Genomic DNA, 22,319 nt, shown 5'->3' with positions numbered 1-22,319 from the left:
GCGATACTACGGACACCGAGTTTGGAAGCGACCGAAGAAACTGGACTAACGCGATAGGGGCGATGGGAGAGCGGGAGTTGGGCAGGCTTTTTCCAGTCCCCAAAGTTTGAGGATGCACTAGACTCCTTTAAAATGCTGCACTAGAGGTTTAGGAGAAATAGGGGAGTAAACCGTGCGGGAGGGTTTATTGTCACACTCCTGTAGGGAAGAGGCGGGATGGGGACCAGGAGCTCTCAGTGTCCTCCTGGCCTTTACTCCTGCTGCAAGGTCCTAGCGGGGAGCCCACTTTGGTGCGCCAAGGAACCCTCTCGCCTACTCCCAGCACACATGTAGCCCGCGACCCTGGTGAACTGAGAAGTTGCTGCAAATGGATCAAAGGGACAGGGCCTTCCCTGCCTAATTCCCCGCCCTACGTGAACCGGGGGCAGTTTTCCAGTAGCTGGGCAAACGCACCCGGAACCAGAGAAAGAGGTCAGGCCAAGGCCGGACTCTGGATACGCCATAGCCTGCCCTTGGGTTGTGGGTCTGAGGCCGTGATGGTTAGAACTCGGAGCCGAGTCCCTGGAGATCATCGGTGTGAGTCTTCGTCACCCTCCAGGACCTCAGTCCTGAAGGGGGCCTGAGTAGTCCACCGCGCTTTCCTCATTCTCAATAGTTATCCTTGGGAGGGGGGCGCAAAATAGAAGAGACTTTCCTCAGAGGCGCCAAATGAAGGGTCTTCAAGAGGTTCTAGGGAGGCTAAAGGTTGTCCCTGGAGCGTTTGTCCCTCAGCAGCGACATGGCCATCTTTGAGGCAGAGTTCGGGGCTCCGTACGCCTGCAGCCCTCTGTGCCCCGCCGCTCTGCCCAGCCCGGGCGGGAGCAAAAGGTGCATTGAGCTCCCGCCTCGACCGGATCCGCTGTCAGCAGCGAGGCGTCAGACTCGCACTGCAGTGACCAAGAGAGCAGCCAGAAATTTTGCCTCGGTCGAGTGGAATTGGCTTTTAACTGCGCCTTCCTTCCTGAATCCAGAGCACTGTTTGATCGCCGAGATGCCTCACTCAGGGAAACACCTATTTAAAATGAAGAAGGTGAGGGTGGGACATGGGAAGTAAACAGAATGGGCGAAAAAGATCCCCTGTCCACAAGCACGTTGTAACTTCAACTTCTTAAAGTTGCTAAAAGTAGGATCAGACTTAGTGGAAGCAGCAGAAAGTTTCATTGCAATCCTGAATCTCCAAGGAAGTTGAACAAAATAGAAGCAAGTATGGAATCTTGGTTTACTGCCTTAAAGTTAATAATCTTAGGAACTCCCAGATTTGAAAATTAGAATTCTAGCTAATTAGGCAGTATTGTGGATTAATTACGGGTTGAAGTGAACAAATAAATAGAATAATTAAAATAAGTAAAGATGAAGCAAGTTCCTAATTAGAACATAGGACAAGGGAATTTCAGAGAAGAACATGGGGTACCAGCTTCCAGGTCTTCTTGCAACCGTCCTATTTTTTTAATATATAAATTTAAAGACACCCTGTCATCATGAAGGCATTACATAAGTGGGTCCTAGTTCTGTGCATTTCAGAAACAGCAGTTCCTGGGTAGGAATCACTGTTCCTGAAAATGTTAATTCAGATTAATAGTGTGGGAATGAGCAAGTCATTGGCAAAGAAAAAGCCTGAAAACAAGATTGTGACATGGCAGCTGTGCTGGTACATGTGAACCTTCTAACTTGGGTCACAATTTTGCTTCTCGGTGCTCAATGTCAACAGCTAATTAGTGATGCTGTATTAGCAGGTATGACAACCTGGCTGATGCAGCCATGGTTAAGTCAGGGCTATTTAATGTGGCAGGCCTGAGCGCTCCTTACTTGATTTCCTGTCCTATCTGGTTCACACCTGCAGGGTAACTTTTTTCACATTCTAATGTGATTGGTTGTTTGCATATCTGTCTTCCTCCTAAATTTATAATCTCCAGGGCAAGAATTTTGTCTTCCTTTCCACGGGACCCAGCACAGTGCCTGGTAAATGGCAGGCACTTCATAAATATATGGTGACTTATTTTAATTGTGTTTTAAAGAGTATAAAATAACTACAATTTAAAATCTGTTTTAAACTAATTCATATGCCATCAATGTGAAACAAACTCTCTCTATATGTATTTATGCATATATTTTTTGTATGAGGTGGAAAGGGAGGGGAGAAAAGGAAAAATCAATTCTCAAAAGAATAACTGTCGATAGCTGAGTGGCCGTTAAAATGATCTATAGAAACATCACTTGCTGCTTTTATTCTATAAGAATTCTTTCATGTTTGTCTATTGACATTTACATGTTTGAAAAGTTTTGTTTTTAAAGTTTCGTGTTTGGAACTCAGATGCGTTGTCCAGAGGGTATTACAAATATTTTACTATTGTTCAGAATGCAGCATATCATTTAACTTGAGTGTATGTATTTCTGAGAAGGTAAGAAACTGTTAGCTCATCTCACCCTGGTCTTCGCCCTAATCAATGTGAGGACAGCTCATGAGGGTCCAGTCACTGCCAATTTGGCCTAATAGGCTACAACCCAATGCTTTTGTGTTGTGCTCCCAAACAGGATACCTATGGCCAGGCAGTTCAGTTATCAGGCACATTCCAGAGGACAGGTGGAAAATCAGCTACACACACACAGAGTTACACACACCAATCCTTAGTTACCATAGCACCAGAAAACTAAGTTTACAAAGAAGGGATAGCAATCTTTGGTGTGGGGGTGGGGTACACTATCTTAATATAGCAATGGCTTTTCATAATACACTCTGTAACCATTTAAGTCTCTAAATCAAACACGTAGCAAATACATATTGTCAAAACTCTGGACACTCATAATTCTGTCCTTCCAAAAGCTGTCCCTGAGCAAAATAAGCTCCTTGATACAACTTCTCATTTTCTGCAAAAAAAAAAAAAGGCAAGAATAAGGATATAAACTATTTCACATGGGACTTACCTAAAAACCAGTTAACACACATATTTCATATCTATATCAGTTATAGATTATGGTCAAAATTATTTTTAACAAATCTATTCAATTATGTAATACATTTTCTAGGGAGACATTTAAAAAGAGCCTAAAATAGCTCATGATAAAGAAAACAGTATCGAAAATGTTAAACACTGTCTTTAGAACATAGCAAATTTGGTATAAAACACTGGGGATTTTCCTGAAACTTCTCTCAAAATTTGGATTTGCTCTTAATATTTTATGCTTCATGATATATTAATGGCTTTGTATTTGAACTTCTTGTGTAGTGCCCTCCAATCTTGGTAGTTAACCCCAAAGACAAAATCTAAATGTCTAATTTCTTTTGAGAAGTTAGAGTCCTAAAGTGATAAATTCAAATTTCAAAACTGTTGCAGCCAAGACAAGTAGTTGACATGTAATTATGTTAATTTATAGTTAAGACTTCCAAGGTACAACTATAAATTAGCAATAATTTTATGATGAAAGTTGGATTTTGGGGCTGGTGTTATGACATTAAAAAATAATGACAACATTTTACTTATACATGTGTTCATATATTGTAATTACACTTCACCATAGATTTTCAAATAGGACTTAGGCCATTCCCTGGAGATGCTTTTTCATGAATTACAGAGCACTCATCCTAAATGGACTATATTGGCATCAAGGAACATTGTCGCCACATTATAAAACCTACAGAGCAAGAGTGAAGAAAGAATTTGTCATTGTTTTCAGTTCAAATTTGAGGAAAGGCTTCCTCAAAGGGCAGACTTTTTATAGGGTGGGTTTTTATATGAGGCACTTCTATATGTGGATGTGCTTATATGTAAACTATGCTGCTAGTTACAAGTGTTCATTATTCCTATTACAGGCATCCAGGCCAGAAAAATCCTAGCCAAGAGAAAGGATTTAGAAGGTTAGATGCCTATTAGACTTGGTCCCTGCCCTCAGAAAGCCTGCCATCTGGTACCTTTTTTATTTTCCTGCTTTCTTTGTGAAGTCCCTGTGAGTGGTACTCGGGGATCTAGGAAATCCAGACAGCTAGACCCTGGCAAGTGTGGAGAGCTGAATTTACAGAAACTGCTTAAACTTTCTTAAAAGGTTTCAGGAAGTATTTGTCAGTGAATTTAGTTACAGGATTGGATTCTCCCTGAACTGTAAGGGGCAGCTTCAGCCTCCATCTAAAAGAATGTACGCTTTCATCCTTTGGTCCTTCAGGAACACTTATTTCGTTAACCTCATTTTCTACCTGGTCTCCTTCCACTTTTGCACAGAGTAGCTTTTTTTTTTTTATTTATCTCCATTGTCTAAGTCGGTCAATTAGAACGGAGACAGCACTGGGCAGAGCCCTTGTCTGCCTGCGTGTTTATCAAGCATTATGTACACTTACTGCACTCCATAAATAATAATAACCGTAATCACCCTCTATACAAAATTAGAATGTTAGCATATTCATCCAGTCTAGTATGCTGATTTGCTTTAGTGCTTCATAATTATCTCATGAAACCAATGGTATAATGGGCACTACATTATACAATCTTCCAAAAATATGCTACTATATATTCTGGCAGGGAGATGCACCTGCGGCTTTTCTCCACCCACCTCTAGGATACAGAAATGGCAGGGTGATGCTTAAGTTGTATCCATCTTGCACACTATTCAAAGTCATCTTCTTTTCAGCCTTTTCCACCCAAAAAGCAGCCAGCATTAAGTATGGTTAAGATATGTCCAGAAGGAGTAAATTGAACAAGAAGATGGGAATGTATAATTCGCCCCATAATAAAGAACATGGGAATTATAGACTGCCACTCACTTATTGCAGGAGATGTAGGGCCTGGGGAATATATATAAGCATTAGCCACTGGTAACTACCAATGGCCACCACTGTGAGCTGGTTGAGCTTTCATTGCTTGGTGAAACAGCAATCCAAAAATCAGCCTTGACTTTGTTGTAAAAATAGCAAGCTGTCTCTCATTTTCCAACTCAGAGGAAATAGCAAAGAAATTGATGAAAACACACTCAAAAATACCTCCTGGTTTTTATTAAGCGGCACTGTGATCCCTTCCTGCAACAAACTTAATTTAGCAGGCACTGCAGTTTAAATCATTAAGTGGCCAGGTTACATGCCCCAAATACCTGTGACAGTTGAAAACATATCGTGCTGAAAGAGCTGTGCTACATAAAATTGGAAACCTCACACCATTTTACTACCTAAAAAGAGGTAGCTCCCTGCCTTCCTTGCTTTTTGCCCAGGGGTTTTCTTCTGATGCAGTAATGTTATTTTAATGTGCCAGGACAGAAACCTTGGCCAGAGACTTCTGCAGTCACAAATTCCAGTGTCTCAAGCTGTATTTTTAGTCTTCTGAATTAATTGGATATAGCACCATACAGTAAGAAATCCCTTTGACACTGCAGCAGAAATACATAAGGCGTAGTTCCCAGAAAGAACCACTGGCTGGCCATGGAGCCGAGACATGGCCAAGGCCCCGAACCTACACTTCAACAATCCTGCCTCTTTCTGCTCTTTCCAGCAGAGCAAAAACCCAGGGATTTTTACAGTACATGGAGTTGACCTGGGATGATGTTACCACTTGAAACATCGTCCAGTCCACCATAATAATCACTAGGTTTATATGTCTTCATTTGCAACTGCTTAAAAAAAAAAAAAAGATGCCTGACCTAGTCTTCAGATTTGTGTGTAAAAGACCATGGCAAACTAGGAAGAACAGTATGGAGAGTCCTTAAAAAACTGAAAATAGAGTTGCCATATGATCCAGAAATCCCACTCCCAGGCATGTATCTGGAAAAGATGAAAACTCTAATTTGAAAAGATGCGTGTACCCCAATGTTCATAGCAGCACTATTTACAATAGCCAAGATATGGAAGCAACCTAAATGTCCATCAACAGGTGACTGGATATACACATACACACATACATACACACACACAGTGGAATACTACTTAGCCATAAAAAAGAATGAAATAATGCCATTTGCAGCAACATGACCTAGATAGCTAGATCAAGAGATTCTCATACTATGTGAAGTAAATCAGGCAGAAAAAGATAAATATCATATGATATCATTTTTATGTGGAATCTAGAAAAATGGTACAAATGAACTTGTTTATAAAGCAGAAATAGACTCACAGACATAGGAAAAAAACCTTACAGTTACCAAAGGGGAAAGGGAATGGGGATAAACCAGGAGTTTGGGATTAAAAGATACACACTGTTATACATAAAATCAATATAAAAGACAAGGTCCTACTGTATAGCACAGGGAACTATATTCACTATCTTACAGTAATCTATAATGGAAAAGAATCTGAAAAAGAAGATTATATATAATAGAAACACTTTGCTGTACACCAAAAATTAACACAACATTGTAAATCAACTATACTACAATTAAAAATAATAAATTAAAAATAAATAAAATTTTAAAAAATTTTTTGAAGAGACCATGACATATGAGAAACGCAAGTCATAATGTCTCCAGGACAGTCCCATTAAAATGATAAAAGGAGAAATACACAGTATCTGTTCTCTAGGGACTACTTCTGAAGTTTGGAACTAGATATCTTAGTTAAAACTCCATAGAAGATACATGCTTCTCAGTGCTCATTTGGAAAAAATTATATATCAAAGGAGAAATATTCATACAGTGAGGGATGGGTAGGGTTAAGGTAAGAAACGAAATGTTCCAACTTGAGTTGAAGCTTGTGTCCCAGAGGTCTGTTGACAAGAGGCGTACATCCGTCAGGGTTCAGGAGAAGGAACAGAAATTACTCTGGATATTTTAAGAAAATAGTGCTTCAATGTCCAGAATTAGGTACTCACAAAATCATTGGAAGATCTGTAGGAAAAACTATTCACTGGAGACTTGAAACTCCAGAAATGCCATGTAGAAAATACAAAACTGAACCCTCAAGCCAGCCATGACCTCTGAGGCTGCCCCTGGAGCTATGCGTTCAAAATAACGCTTCGCTTCCTCTGCGCTGCTGCAGCCATTTCCGGACATTCAGAAAGCAGGAGACTGCCAATGCAGGGAATTTTTCACTTCTGTGACCGTCTCTCCCAGCAGAAACAGCTGTAGTGGAGAGGAAGATGGCTCTGCCTCACTTCTGCCATCTACATCTTGTGTAAGTGTCTGTCGTAAGTGAACCCTTGAATCCTGAACCTAAGGTCAAAGAACGTGGGAAATGAAGATCGCTTTCCAGCCGCTCCAACTCTGGGGACAGAATGGTGGTTGAGTGAGTGAAGAACAGAGCCAACCACAGAAGCCAAGAAAGAACTTTTACAAACACTTGCCCCATTCTCAGAGAGAGGCGGGGTTTGAGGAAGCTGGGCTGTCACAGGGAATAAGGTAATTTGAACAACAGTAAATGTCTGTCACTCAGATGTTCCTCTCACTCCCATCACCTTGTGTCCTAGAGAAAGATACTAATAAAACTGAATGAGCCATTGATGAAAACCATCTCCAGGTCCCTAAGCAAACAAAAGCAGTCCTACTATGAGCCTTAGTGATGGGGGGTATACACACAGGGGAGGGGAATCTTCCTTCACAGAAAATGCAGCAGGCATAGACGAGATCGTGGAGACGGTCAGCAACAGAAAACTCCAGCAGTCCCCCCCGCCCCCGGGGCAGCATGGCCGGCCAGCCAGCTGGGGATGCACATTGCTGGGGATGGCACCTGTGCTGGCAGCAACACGAGAGCAGAGGCCACTTCCCCACTGTTCAGTTCCCAGGACCAGATGGAAGCCGCATGCTCTGCCAAGGAGCTGAGAGTAGCTTTCCTGAAGGAACCCCGCAGAGGCTCAGAAATAATCGGGGTGTCTTGGGGCAGGGGCTGCTGAACAACCAGGGGTGGAGGTGACCAATTCAGACAACAGACAAGTTGAAAGAAACAATCAAGCCTTTATTCATTTACTGTGACAGTGCAAGCAAGGGGCCAAAAGTGGCATGGCTGCCCAGTGTTCTATTGTCCCCAACGTAGTGGCACTGGGCAGGGGTCAGGTGGATCAGTGAAGATGGGGGGAGGGAGGGAGACAGCCTCACTGCTGAGGATCCCTGAGCTAAATGCTCCTGCGTTTTTAAGGACCCATGAATGGGAAAGAGGGAGAAGAGGAATGATTAGGGATGGAAAAGTACTGATGCAGAGTTGAGAAAAGTGCTCAGTCAAGGCCCCCATCAGGAGGCCTCTGAATGGAGGTGCCTGGGCGACAGGAAGGCAGACGTGCAGGTGAGGGTGGCTGGCCTGCGGGTCCTGAGTCATGACTGCAACTCCCTCTGGAAAACTGCAATGCGGTGGCTGTGCACCAAGGCTGGTGTGATGGGGACAGACTCCTGCCGTGGGGCCAGCCAGGCAAAGCCTTGGTAATGCCTGTTCTCAGCCCTGAACAATCCTGTATAGGCTTTTGGTCTGAAGCTGGACTCCTCAGGAGGGTGTGAGGAAAGTCTTTAGGTGGAGGATTCAAGCCCCCCAATCGGGTGTGGGTGGGGGAGCAAATCTATAAATACTGTATGTGTATGTACCTATTCGTGTATATATGTGTGTGTGTGTATGTCTACTAACTTTCTGCTCTGGTGGTGGCCTGGAGAAACAGATTACATATTTTTAGACTATATCCACATAAAGCTATAGAAAAAGTTATTTTTTAAAAAATCCAAGACGTCTATGAAGAAAGGTACTATGCTTTCAAACCTTACTCACCAATTTGTCCCCCCAAACACCAGGAATGCCCTAAACTATAACAGCAATGTTAGCAATGACTAGATTTTTTTTTTCCTGGAACTTCTGAATCTTTTAAAAACAACAATGGGAAATGAGGTGAGGGAAAAGCCCCAAGACCCAGGCACTAATTCTTCTTGAAACACGTCCAAGGAGGTGGTCCGTGACTGCTCACATGCTAATCACGCGTGGCCCCCTTTCTCCATTTTCTTGGTGACTCCCTGGGAGGCAATGCAGATGGGGCCAAGGGAAATAGGTCATTTCTTCTCAAACTTTTGATGGAGACTTTCTGCATCCCTTAAGCTATTTTTTGTTTTTGTATTTTGTCTTCCTGAATGCCACCTGCACAGTTTTTGAAACTAAAGTGGATCAGAGGGATGAGGAGATAGATGTACATCCTACACAAAAACACAGGCCTTTCTTGTCTTGAGAACTAACAAAAGGATTCTTACACATCTAATTTAGGGAGTTTCTTTTAAAATACAGCTGAAGTGCAATTATTTTATGTTGATTATTTTTAGTATTTGGCCTAAAAATGGGGCATATGTTTCTGGCTGCCCAACGCTTTTGAAAACCCTTCTAATTTGGGGAAATGTTCCACTTTGTAAGTTCCACCTTTTCAAGATTAAAACAGTGGATGTCAGGAGGTGGGTAGAGCTCAGTGGTAGAGTGCATACTTAGCATGCACGAGGTCCTGGGTTCTATCCCCTGTAATGCCACTGAAAAAAAAAGAACGTGGATGTCTCACTTGCTCAATGTGGCTAGAGGTCCTTTGTAGCTGAGCACAGGCAGGTAACTTGGCACCAGGAGTCTGTTACACCCACAGGAGACTTCAGTTCAGAAGTGAGCCACAGGAGAAATGAGCCCCATATGAAGAATCCATTGTACTGGGGAAAGAGGTGGAGAAGGGTTTCAGCTTTTAGCAGAAGCTGTGACTTCAAGGCAAAGTCTTCACAAGTGGAATCAGTTTTGGCAGCAGGAGCAGTGAAGCCAAGTTGAGTTACTGGCAGCCTTGCAAAGCCAAGTGTATCTAATGCAGTGGCAACCGTGACCATAATTTCTTCTAAAGCCAATTCTAGTCTGCGGTTTAGAAGCTTTAATAAAAGGTTAGCCCTCAGCTTGTTTTTCTACGTTGGAATTATGTTGAACCTATAGATCAATTTGGAGAGAACTGATATTTTAACAATTTTAAGTCTTCCAACCCATGAGCACAATATATCTCTCCTTTTATTTAGATCTCTTACAATTTTGCTCAGCACAGATTGTAGTTTTCAGTGTATAAGTTTTGCACATTGTCAGATTTATGCCAAATATTTCATCATTTTGGTGCTGATGTAAATGATACCTTTTTTCTTTTTCAATTTCTGACAGTTCGCTGCTGATATATAGAAACACATTGACTTTTGTATGTTGATGTTGTATCCAGTAACTTTTCTAAATTCAGTTTTTAGTTCTAGCAACATTTTTATACATTTCCATCAGATTTTTCTCCATAGGTGGTCACGTCGTGTGTGAATAAAACATTTTACTTCTTCCTTTATGATCTTGATGCCTTTTATTTCTTTTCCTTGTCTGGCTGTGCTGGCTAGAAAAGTCCATGCAGTGATGAATAGAAGTGGTGAAAGTCGACATCCTTGCTTTGTTTCTTATCTTGGGAGGAAAGTACTCAGTCCTTTACCATCAGTGTGAAGTCAGCCATAGAATTTTTATATAAAACCTTTATCACATTGAGAAAAAAAATTTTAATCAGGAATGGAATTTTATCAGATTTTTTTCTGTGTGTATATTGAGGTATCCACATGAGTTCTCTTTTTCAGTTGTTAATATGATTAATTATTTTGATAGATTTTCAAATGTTAAACCAATTCTGCATTCCTGGGATAAGCCTCACTTGGTCATAATATATTATCTTTCTTTAATATACATTGTTAGATTTGATTTCTTGTTTGGTTGGATTTTACATCTATGCCTACCAAGGATATTGCACTATATTTTTCTTTTCTGAGATGTATCTGTCTGATTTTGGTATACGGGTAGTATTATCCACACAGAATGAGCTGGGAAGTATGCCCTATGCTTCAGTATTCCAGAAGAATTCATATAGAATTGGTATTATTTCTCCCTTGATTGTTTTGCAAAATTTACCAATGAAAATGGAAATATGTTTTAGGGAGACTTTTAACTATATGTTCCATTACTTTGACAGATATAGGGCTAGACAAATTATCTACCTCTTCTTGAGCAAGCTTTAGTGGTTCATGTCTTTCAAGAGATTTGTTCATTTTCTTGATGTCAAATATATTGGAATAAAATTGTTCATCATATTTCCTAATTATCCACTTATTATCTGTAAAATCTATAGTTATGTCACCTCTTTTATTTCTGATGTTGGTCATTTGTGTCTCATCTTTTTCTGATAAATATGAGGGTTGTCAATTTTATCTGTCTTTTCAAAGAATCTCAACTTTTAATGTCACTGCTTTTTTCTATTATTTTTTCACTTTTCACTCTAATCTTCAATTACGTCCAATCTTCTGTTTACTTTGGGTTTAATTTTCTCTGCTCTTTCATTTCTTAAGGTGGAAACTGAGGTCACTGATTTGAGACCTTTTTACTGTCTAGTAATATTGACATTTAGTGCTCTAAATCTCCCTCTAATTATCTAATTATTGATTTAATGGCATCTCATATATTTTGATATTTTCTGTTTGTAATTTCATTCAGTGTGAAATACTTTCCAATTCCTTTTTGATCTCTTAATTGACTCATGGGTTATTTAGAAGTGTGTTATTTAGTTTCTGAATATTCAGAAATTTTCCAGAGACCTTTCTGTTACAGATTTCTAATTTAATTCCATTGTGATCACAGACCTGTTGAGACTTTATTATGGCTCCAGACACAATCCCTCTTGGTGAAATAGTTAATACACCTTTGAAAGGGATGTGTATTCTGTTGCTATTGAACCGTCATTCATTGCTTAATAAATTAGGTCAAATTGATTTATAGCATTATTCAAATCATCTAAATGCTTACAGATACTTTCCCCACTTCTATCAATTCCATTATGTTTGTGGATTTGTCTGTTTCTCCATGCAGTTCTATCCATTTTTTGCTTCGTGTATTTTGAAGCTCTTTTATTAAAAACATTTATGATTGTTTTCTAGTCTCAATGAATTGAAGTCTCTATCATTATGAAATAACTGCATTGATGCAATATAATATTCTTTGTCCCAAAGTCAACTTTGATATTAATATATCCACTCCAGCTCTCCTTAGATTAGTATCAGCATGGTATTTATCCTTTTCCATCTTTTTTCTTTAATCTGTTTGTGTTGGTTTCTTGTAGGCAGCCTGTGGTCGAGTCTTGCTTTTTTAGTCAATCTGAAAGTCTCTGTCTTTCATTTCGAGTGTTTAAATCCTTTAAGTTTATGTGATTAAGTATATGTTTAGGTTTAAATTTATCATCTTGCTATTTGCTCATCTTCTTGTTTTCCATTCTTCATTTCCTGCATTCCTTTGAATTAATGAAAAACTGTTATAGTTCCATTTTATCTCCTTTGTTGACTTGTTAGACATAACTCTTTGTCTTGTTATTTTAGCAGTGGTCTTAGAGTTTTTAGAACCATCTAAATAATTTATCTTTAGTATACATCTTCAACTCATCTTTAACTTTTGATATTATATCATGTCACATATGGTAAAAGAACCTTCCAACTTCCATTCTACCATCCTGTCTTTTGTGATACTGTTGGCATCCATTTTATTTTTACATATGTTTTAAACTATACAATACATTATTATTGTTTTTTTTTGTTTTTTTCAAGATTTATCTTTTTAATGCCATCCTAAAACAGAATGGGCCAGCGGGGCCTCTGGGCTCAGCAGCTGTGGAGGAGGAGGGACCCACTCCACAACTCCTAAGGCAGGTCACTGCACAAAGGCACTCATGAGGGGGACTTCAAGCCCCTCTTCTATTTCTTCATATAAAATTGGAGGAGGAGGGGAAGGGCAGGAGCCTGGAAAACATTCTTCCCAGCCTATGGGTAAAGGAAAGACTCAGGGAGCAAGACACTGCTAACTCAGGGTCTACCCTCACACACACACACCCCATCTTCCATCCCTCTCTAGAGTCTGCAGTAGGGACCTGGGGAGAGGACAGCCCGGGTTCAAGCCCCTACCTCTTCTTCCTTCTAGCTGGTATGAAGTTGATAATCACCACTCTGAGTGATATAGCGGACCCATGGCAGGGCCTGCTAACCACTCTTCTCAATGATCTTCATGTATCGGACCTGGATCCCAGAGACAGTGAAATAGGGAATCTCAAACTTGACCCCGATGGGGGTCCGGCCCTCTACCTCCTCCTTCTCCACGCTGGGGAGGCCAAAGTGGGCTCGCCTCAGGTACTCCTTGCCCCCCAGGAAAGACTTGATACTCCAAATAATGACATTCTTTTCCAGCATGTACTTGGCACTGCCCATGCTGGTCTTGAAGCGTGAGGAGTCAGCGTCACTGGGTACAGGCACAGATATCTCCACACTTTTGGCCACCGACTGCTTCTTAAATTGCCCCTTGGCCTTGACCATGATCTCCATGCGGCTGTGGGAGAATTTGTCAATGACAGATTCAGTCCAGATCAGTGGCTTGACCTGGGTGCTGAGGCGGTAGGACATGCGCTTGAAGGCACCATCAGGCGGGATGAAGGAGATTGTTCAGTCATTGTTGAAGCGGGAGAGCCACGCACACTGGTGGAATTTCACATCCTCCAGTTCCACGGGCTTGTTCTTGCTCTGGCCAGTGATCTCGAAGAGCACATGGTCGTTGAGGCCCAGCTGCAGCTCAGGCGTTCCGGACAGAAACACCTTGGGCTTGATGGTGCCCACGATCTCGCTCAGCAGGACACTGCCATTGGCATTGACCAGCAGATTGACCAACTCTATGACATCAATGAAGACCTCGTTCTTCTTGTACTTGGCACCCTCAGAGCACCAGGACACAGCACTGGTGACGGTGGGCAGCACCCGCGACTTGCCCACTTCCAGTTTGTTGCCCTGCTGCGTGATGTACTCCTGCAGGATCTTGCTGTCAGTGGTCTGCGGGAAGCTGAAGTCCATGAGCTCATCCAGCAGCTCATAGATGATGACAGAGTTGTCTTGGATGCTCTCCTCCTCCAGCTCCTTGAAGTATTCAGAGAATATCTCCACTGTCTTGTAGAGGAAGGAGTACACGAGGGAGGCGTTGGCGTTCTTCAGTGTGGTGGCCACCAAGTAGAGGTTGCTGTATTTGATCCACAGGAAGTGGACCCCGCCATGGCTCAGCAGCAGGGTCAGGGCACCCTCCTCCTCCCGCTGCATGAGCAGAGGCATGAAGTGTTCAATCGTGCTCATGGCCACACCGCCCTTGTAGTTGTGGCTGATGAGGGGCTTGCCCTTGACGTCGAGGATGAAGACAGTCCAGGCAGACATGGTGGCGACTGGCAGACATGGGAGGTGGGGAGGGAGCCATACTGTTATTGTTTTTTTTTCTTTATATGGTCAACTATCCTTTACAGAGATTTAAGTAAACAAGAAAGAGGCCTTTTACATTTACACACATAGTTACCATTTCCAGTGCTCTTCACTCCTTTGTGTGCATCTGTATTTCCATCAGATATTTTCATTCTGCTCAAAGGACTTCCTTGAACATTTCTTGTAGTGTGTCTCTGTTGGTGATGAGTTCTTTCAGCATCTGTATGTCTGGAAAAAGTCCTTATTTCATGTTTGTATTTACAAGTTATTATCACTGAGTATAGAATTCTCACTGACGAGTTTTCTTCCACTACTTTCAAAATATTGTTCCATGGCCATCTCATCTGTATTGTTTCTGTTGAAAAATCTGCTGTAATTGTTATCACTGTTCCCCTCTACTTAATGTCCTTTTTCCTCTGGCTCCCTTTGAGAATTTCTCCCGATCACAGTTTTGAGAATTTAATGATGATGTGCCTTGATGTAGTTTCCTTCATAGTTCTTTTGGTTTGGCTTGGTTTTCTGTTTTTTGTTTTGCTTGGGGTTCACTGATCATTTTGGATATATACATGTTTAGATTTGAAAAAAAAATCAATCATTATTTCTTTAAATATTTTTGTCTCAACCTTGCTGTACTTTCTTCTGTAGACTTGAAGTTCACACACAATAGGCCATTGAAGTGGCCCCACATCTCAGTAATTCTCTTGTTTGTTCTTGTTTTTTTCTTTTTTCTGTCTCTTTTTCACTTTGCATAGTTTCTATTGGTATGTCATCAAGTTTAATAATCATTTCTTCTGCAGTGTTTCATCTGCCAATAATCCTATCAGTGAATTTTTTCATCTGAGATTTTAGTTATCTTTAGAAATGTGATTTGAGCTTTTTTTATTTATAGCATGTTTCTACTTGGTCAGTGTTTCCTCTAGCTTTCTGAACATCTGGAATACAGTTATAATAACTGTCTTAATGTCCTTGTCTGCTAATTCTAGCATCTGTTTCAGTTCTGAGTCCACTTTGACTGATTTAGTTTCTGTCTGCATTATGAGCATATTTTCTTTGCATGCCTGATAATTTTTGATGAGTGGCAAGCATTAAGAATTTTGCCTTGTATTGTGTAGCACAGGGAAATATATTCAATACCTTGTAGTAAACTATAATGAAGAAGAATATGAAAAAGAATATATGTATGTACACGTATGGCTGAAACATTATGCTGTATACCAGAAACTGACACAACATTGTAAACTGACTATACTTCAATTTTAAAAAAGATTTTTACCTTGTTGTGTGCTGGATTTTTTTGTATTCCTATAAATCTTCTTAACCTTTGTTCTTGGATGCAGTTAAATTATTATAAAACTGATTTGTTTGGATCTGGCTTTTCTGATTTGTTAGGCAGAGTGGTGCCAAGTCTAATTATTCCCCACTTCTTAGGCAAGATCTTTCTGAGTGTTTTACCCAATGTTCCCAGGATTATGAGTCTTTTCATTTTGGCGGATGGCAACAGGTACTGATGTAGACCCCATGTGAATACCAAGTATGTTCACTCTAATCTTTTTAAGTTGTTCTTTCTCCTGCCTTCGGGAGTTTTCTCATATGCATGTGTTTATCAGTACCCTGCAGAATATTCCAAAGGCACCATCCCCAGACTCCCAACAACATCACGTACAGTGCTCACATCATTTGTTTCGCACTTCTCAGGGAAAACATTTCTTCATTAACTGATATTCAGTGTCTTAAAAACCATTGTTTAATATATTAGTTTTAGGGGTTTTTTTCAGTTGTGTCTGTGTCTTCCAGGAAAAAATGCCTGTTACTCCATCTTGACCAGGAGCAGTTGAAGTCTGTTGGATAATGCATGCTGACTTACGACACCTTTGCAAAGTTCTCTTGCCTATTTCCAAGAAGCTTCAAAGGGCATCTCACATGTGTCCTCCATAATTATCTGGGTTGTTCCACCAGGGACCTAATCTTACCTGTAGCAATCTCAATGAAAATTCTGGAGGAATTTTTGTATCTATCAACAAGCTGACCTAAAATTTATGTAAAGGCAAAAGAAATAGAAGAACTAAAACAATTTTTTTAAAAAAAGCAAATTTTGACGCTATATATTAACTGACTTTAAGTTTCACTCTAAAATTACAATAAGACCATGAGATATTGGCAAAAAGATAGATACATGGGATAGGATATAAAGTCTAGAACTAAACTCACATAAATATGGACAATTTATTTCTGATGAAGGTACGAGGAAATCCAACAATGAAAGAACCATCTTTTCAACAAATATTGCTAGGAAAATTAGACATATGTACATGAAAAAAATAAACCTTGAATTATACCTCACATCTTTACAAAAATTACTTCAAGATGGTTATGATCTAAATGGAAGATTGAAATCTATAAAACTTCTATAAGAAAACATAGGAGAGAATCTTTATGAACTTGGTTAGGCAAAGAAATCTTAGATATGACACTAAAAGTATAATCTATACAAGAATGAATTGATATATTGTACTTCCTGAAAATTAAGAGCTTCTGCTCTGTGAAAGTCACTATTATAGGAGTGAAAAGACAAGCCACAGGCTATGAGAAAATGATTGTAAATCAGACATCTGTAAAAGCACTGATATATCCAGAATATATAAAGAATTCTTGAAATTCAACAATAAGAAAATAAACACCCCTATAAAAATGCACAAAATATTTCAAAAGATATTCTATGAAATGAGATATGTAGATGGCAAATAAGCCAGTGAAAAGATAATTAGCATCATTAGTCATTAGGAAAATGCAAACTGAAACCACCCTGTGATACCACTATTGACCTATTAGAATGACTTAAGAAACAAACAAATCCTAATACTATCCTGGTGAGATTATAGAGCAACTGGAACTCTCATGCATTGCTGATGAAAACACAAAATGGTACAGTCACTTTGAAAAACAGCTTGTCAGTTTCTTACAAAATTAAATATATATTTACCATATGACCTAGCAACCTCCCTCTGGGGGGGGGGGCATTGAAATGAAAAATCTATTTCCATACAAAGGCCTGTATGAAAATGTTCATAGCAGATTTATACATAATCACCAAAAACTGGAACCAATCCAGATGTCCTTCAACAGAGGAATCGATGAACAATCTGTGATACATCAGTATAATGGAATATTAATCAGCAAACAAAGGAATGAACTGTTGATGTATGGGACAGGATGGACGATTCTCAGGTGCATTATGCCAAATGAAAGTAACTGGACATGAAAAGGTAAAGAAGAATGATTCCATTTATATGATATTCTAGAAAAGTAAAAACCTTAAGAGTGGTAAAGGTAGCAGTGGTTGCTAGTGGTTAGGGCTTGTGGGAGAAATTGACCACAAAGCACAAGCAGGAGGGAATTTTGGAGGATGATGGAACTGTTCTATTTCTCAATCGTGCTGGTAGTTTGTGACTCTTTTGCATTCGTCAAACTCATAAAACAGTAAACCCAAAAGAAAAAATACTACTTTATGTAAATTAAAAAGTAAAATTTAAAAACCTCTATGCTGAATATTGAGACACCCACCACTTTTCCATGACTCAACTGCAAGAATGCAGGCAACTAGGCATATTCCCCAAGGCTGGAGACTAGAGAATTCTTTTCTCTTGAGATATAAAAAGACTGAGTGGAGGATGAAGGGAAGATTTGCATATGCTGACATTTGATAATACTCACTGAAACAGCTGGGCCTCTGCTATGAAACTCACAAGGAGCCCTAGTCGACATGGCCTGCCTGCATACACATATTCCAAACAGCTTCTTAATATAAAGTTACAACCAAAAAGCCATAGGCATTCAGGGGAAATAAGAATGCAGAAAGTTGAAAGAAAAAAAAAAATTAAAACCTGAATTTAATACCCTCAAAGAGCTAAGAGAAAATATTGACTCCATAAAAAATTAATAACAGACACAGAGAACAATAAGAATTCTTGAAACTTAAAAACAGGGTAGACAAAATAAAAAATATCACAGATACTGGAAGGTAAATTGAGGAATATCAACCAGATAGTAGACTCTAAGGTAAAGAGACATAAAACAAGAAAGAAAAATTCTGGAAAATTATGTAATTAATTCAAAATCCCACATCCAAATAATAGTAATACAGAAAAGGAGACCAAAGAAAACACAGGAGGGGAAATTTACATGACAAAAAATAAAAAATAATTTCCTAAGATTGAAATAATGAACCAAGCAAAATGAAAAAGAAAGGACCCAAGCAAAGCATGTCATAAAAAATGTTTAAAACACTAGAGATTTAAAAAAAAAAAAAATCCAAAAAGCTTCCAGGGAAAAACACTCATTAATTTCAAGGATAAAGATAGAATAACATTACACTTTGTATCAGAGACATTGGAAGGTAGAAGACAATTGAGCAATACCTTCAGAGTTGTAGGGGGAAAAAGAAACATTAGGATCCATAGCCAGGCAAGCAACCAAAAGTGCAAAGATGATGTAAACACATTTTAGACACTCAAGGTCTCAGAAATGTTACATGCTATGCACTATTTCTCAGAAAGCTAGTGGATGAGACAATGAAGCAAAATAAGCAAGTAAACAAGAAAAACAGAACAAATGGAAGGAACAGGGGCTGTAACATAATGGTGAAGCAAAAGGGAGTCCCAGGGTGCCATCTCTGCACTAGACCAGGTCATGCCACCGAGACCAGGAAAGAGGGTTAGGACTGAAGAACCATGTCTCCAGGGGGAAACAAACTAGAATTGATAGGTTACCTTGTAGAAAAGTGTTTAAAATAGGATCATGGGTTTTATAGTTCCTGTGAAGAATCTGAGGAGAATTTATGATGGGAACGTTATTTTAAAAAACAAACAAGTAAAAATGAATCAAATGTCAACTCCAAGGAAAATAGAAAGTTTCATAAAAAAGAAAATAGAGTCATAGAACAAGATTTTGCTCAGCTGTGAGTGGTAATTTCATAGCCATGAAAATACAACACTGGTTATTGATTTTATTTAAAAGTTATATAAATATATTGGGAAAATGGAGGAAGTTGAGGGGTGAAGTGCTCTCATAAGAGTTCCAAGTGCTCATCTTTCATACGAAGAAGTCAGCAATCAATGTCTAAAACTGAAAAATCAAAGTGAGAGTAGTATTTTAAATTATATAGGTAATTATCAGAAAAAAAAATAGCTCCAAAAAATGAAGAGGGTGCTTCTGAGAAACCCAACTTAGATATTAGAGCAAGGGAGTACTGTTTGTTATTAGATGTGTTAATATTTTTTAACTCGATGCATGTTTTACTTTGATACAATTAGAATTTAAACATTTTTTAACTGCAGTAGCCTGTTGTAAGAATGTCAGAGCCAAAGGCTGCAGGATAATATTTTTGGAGAAAAGGGAAAGCTGTTTTCTGTTCCTCAGATCTGCCTGGGCACAGAGCTAGCTGTTAGTTTCTCTAGACGGAAAGGTGCTCAGCATGAACCGTTAAGTTTCAAGCCTTCTTCTTATAGCATTGTTTTCTTTAAAGGAAGTAAACTTTGTATTTTAAGTTTTTAATTCTGTTTTCTTTTTTTGTGGGCTTTTAGAATAGAATTTTTTCTGCCAACATAGTCACCCACGCTTTGATGTTGATAGTTTTTTTGCTGCCCTAGACAGCTGAACATCAGCCTAAATAATAAGACTGGCCCTCACACTATGAAATTGGCATAACTAAATGTCACGATAGATAGGAAAATGTGGAATCAGATTTTAGTAAAGTTAGCCCTTAGGCTCTCCAAGAAAGAACTGTCCTCAGAAAAGGCCCCCGAATGACACCTTGAGGCTGAAGTCCTATGCCAAGGTCCATGATGCTCCAACAGTGAAGAGCTTTGTACAACTGCTTGGTTGAGTGGTCAGTTTTATGGAAACCAGAGACACTGCTCAAGGAACTGCGGTGTTGGCCTAAAATACCTCACACCCTCAGGATAGTGACTGGTGAAATAAAAACATGCTTGTGAAGGGCTGCAAGAACCTTAGAGGCAAATTAATTCTGACTTGGGTAACATTTGTTGGCTCAGACTTCTGTGAATTTCTATTGTATTAGGTACCTTATTTCCCAGAGACAATGGACATAATTAGGTTATTCTAGGGCAGGTAAGCCAGGTGAAGAAAATTTCTGTCAGCTTGTACACGTAAACAGTATATAGTGGATTTTTAAAGCCAGTCTATCAATCTATACATTTGACATTCATTGTGATTCTTCATATATTTGGCCTTATTTCTTCTTATTTATTGTTCAATTTTTTTTTTCGCATTTCTTCTTTTTGATCTTCTGATCAGGAGGAGGGCGAGCGCCTGGAGGCCAACCGCACGGCCGTGCTGCGAGCCAAGGAGGAGCTGGAGAGGCAGGCGGCAGATCAGATAAAGAGCCAGGAGCAGCTGGCCACGGAACTCGCAGAGTACACGGCCAAGATCACCCTCCTGCAAGAGGCGCGGAGACGCAAGGAGAACGAGGTGCAGGAGTGGCAGCTCCGGGCCAAAGAAGCACAGGATGACCTGGTGAAGACCAAGGAGGAGCTGCACCTGGTGAAGTCTGCCCCCCCCACCCCCACCCCACGTCGCCGCTGCCGCCGCCGGCCATATGCGAGCCCGTGATCATCTACCACGTCCGGGAGAGCCCACAGGAGGAGGGCACGGAGTACACGGGCTGCAGCGCGGAGCTGTCCAGCGAGGGCATCCTGGACGACCGCAACGACGAGAAGCGGATCACCGAAGCCGAGAAGAACGAGCGCGTGCAGCGGCAGCTGATGACGCTGACCGATGAGCTGTCCCAGGCCAGAGACGAGAACAAGCGGACCCACAATGACATCATCCACAACGAGAAGATGAGGCAAGGCCGGGACAAGTACAAGACGCTGCGGCGGATCGGCAGGGCAACACCAAGCAGCACATCGGCGAGTTTGAGGCCATGCGAGGGGCGCAGCCGCGCGGGCTCCGGAGGGAGGCCGCTGGCCGCCTCCAGCCCCTACTCCTAGTTCTCTGCACCCACACCCACGTCCTTTATAAAGAGTAGTTATTTCAGTGGGGATGTTCTGGGGCTGGGACCAATGGAAGTGTCCCTGGTTTCTCTTTCCCAATTGTGTCATAGTGCCAAACAGGCCTGATTTTTTTCTTCTTTTTTCTTTTTGTCCTTTTTCTTTCTTTCTTTCTTTCTTTCTTTTTTTTTTTTTTTGCCTAACCGTTAGCTGCATTGTTGGACTTAGACACCTAAAAAATGATCAGCTATAGAGTATAGTATTTATATGTAAGTGATAATAGGGTTTGTAACTTTAGTTTAAAAAAGGGAACAATTCATTCAGTATATTTTGTTACCTTTTACAGAATAATAAAAGATTACATATTAAAAACCAAAACTAAAACTAAAACTCATAGTAATCAGTATCTTCACCTGTCTGCTGAATAATATGAGTTATGGATGCTTTGACTCGATCACTCATCTCAACGCTTACATACTGTTGTCATCTAGCCTTTTAATTCTATTGAGTTTTTATGTTTAAATTTTTCATCATTACTTATTTTTTGTTCATACCTGGTTTGGATACAGGTTTCACTGGCCTCACAGAATGAATTTGGGAATACTGTTCTTTTTTTTTTTTTCTTCTGCTACCTGGAGAGTTAGTAAATGATTGGAATGATCTGTTACTTAAAAATCTAGTAGAGTTCGTCTGTAAAATTTTATGGTCCTGAGAAGATTTTTAGCTAGTGTTTTAATTTATTTAATACTCAGTTATAGCAGGTTATATTTTTCCAGGAATTCTTCCATTTCTTTTAAGTTGTCAAAACATACTGAAAAACGTTACTGATGGTATTCTCTTATTTCTCTATGTTTGCTGTACCTCTGGTTGATTTCCTTTTTCATTCATATTAGTTATTTGTATATTTTTTCTCTTTCTTTAACATTCTTACAGAGATTTATCTACTTTTAATTTTCAAACAACCAACATTTGGCCTTTTTATCCTCTATTGTATCTTTGCTTTTTTTTTTTAAATTGATTTCTGCTCTTATCTTTACTGTTATCATCTGTTACTGCATTTTCTTACTTTTAAAGTTGGAAATTGCATTAGTTTTCAGC

General features: G+C 39.9%; 2 pseudogenes; one reads left to right on the top strand and one right to left on the bottom strand.

Annotated features, from left to right (window-relative positions):
- Positions 1-12,523: 12,523 nt before the first annotated feature.
- LOC102513847 lies at positions 12,524-14,173 on the bottom strand (annotated as a pseudogene).
- A 6,341-nt stretch (positions 14,174-20,514) lies between these two features.
- On the top strand, positions 20,515-21,593 carry LOC102519587 (annotated as a pseudogene).
- Positions 21,594-22,319: the final 726 nt, after the last annotated feature.

This window comes from Camelus ferus, chromosome 35, assembly GCF_009834535.1.
Source record: "Camelus ferus isolate YT-003-E chromosome 35, BCGSAC_Cfer_1.0, whole genome shotgun sequence".
Lineage (NCBI taxonomy): Eukaryota > Metazoa > Chordata > Mammalia > Artiodactyla > Camelidae > Camelus > Camelus ferus.
The sequence above is the reverse complement of the archived record's forward strand: the minus strand, read 5'-3'. Positions and strand labels throughout refer to the sequence as shown.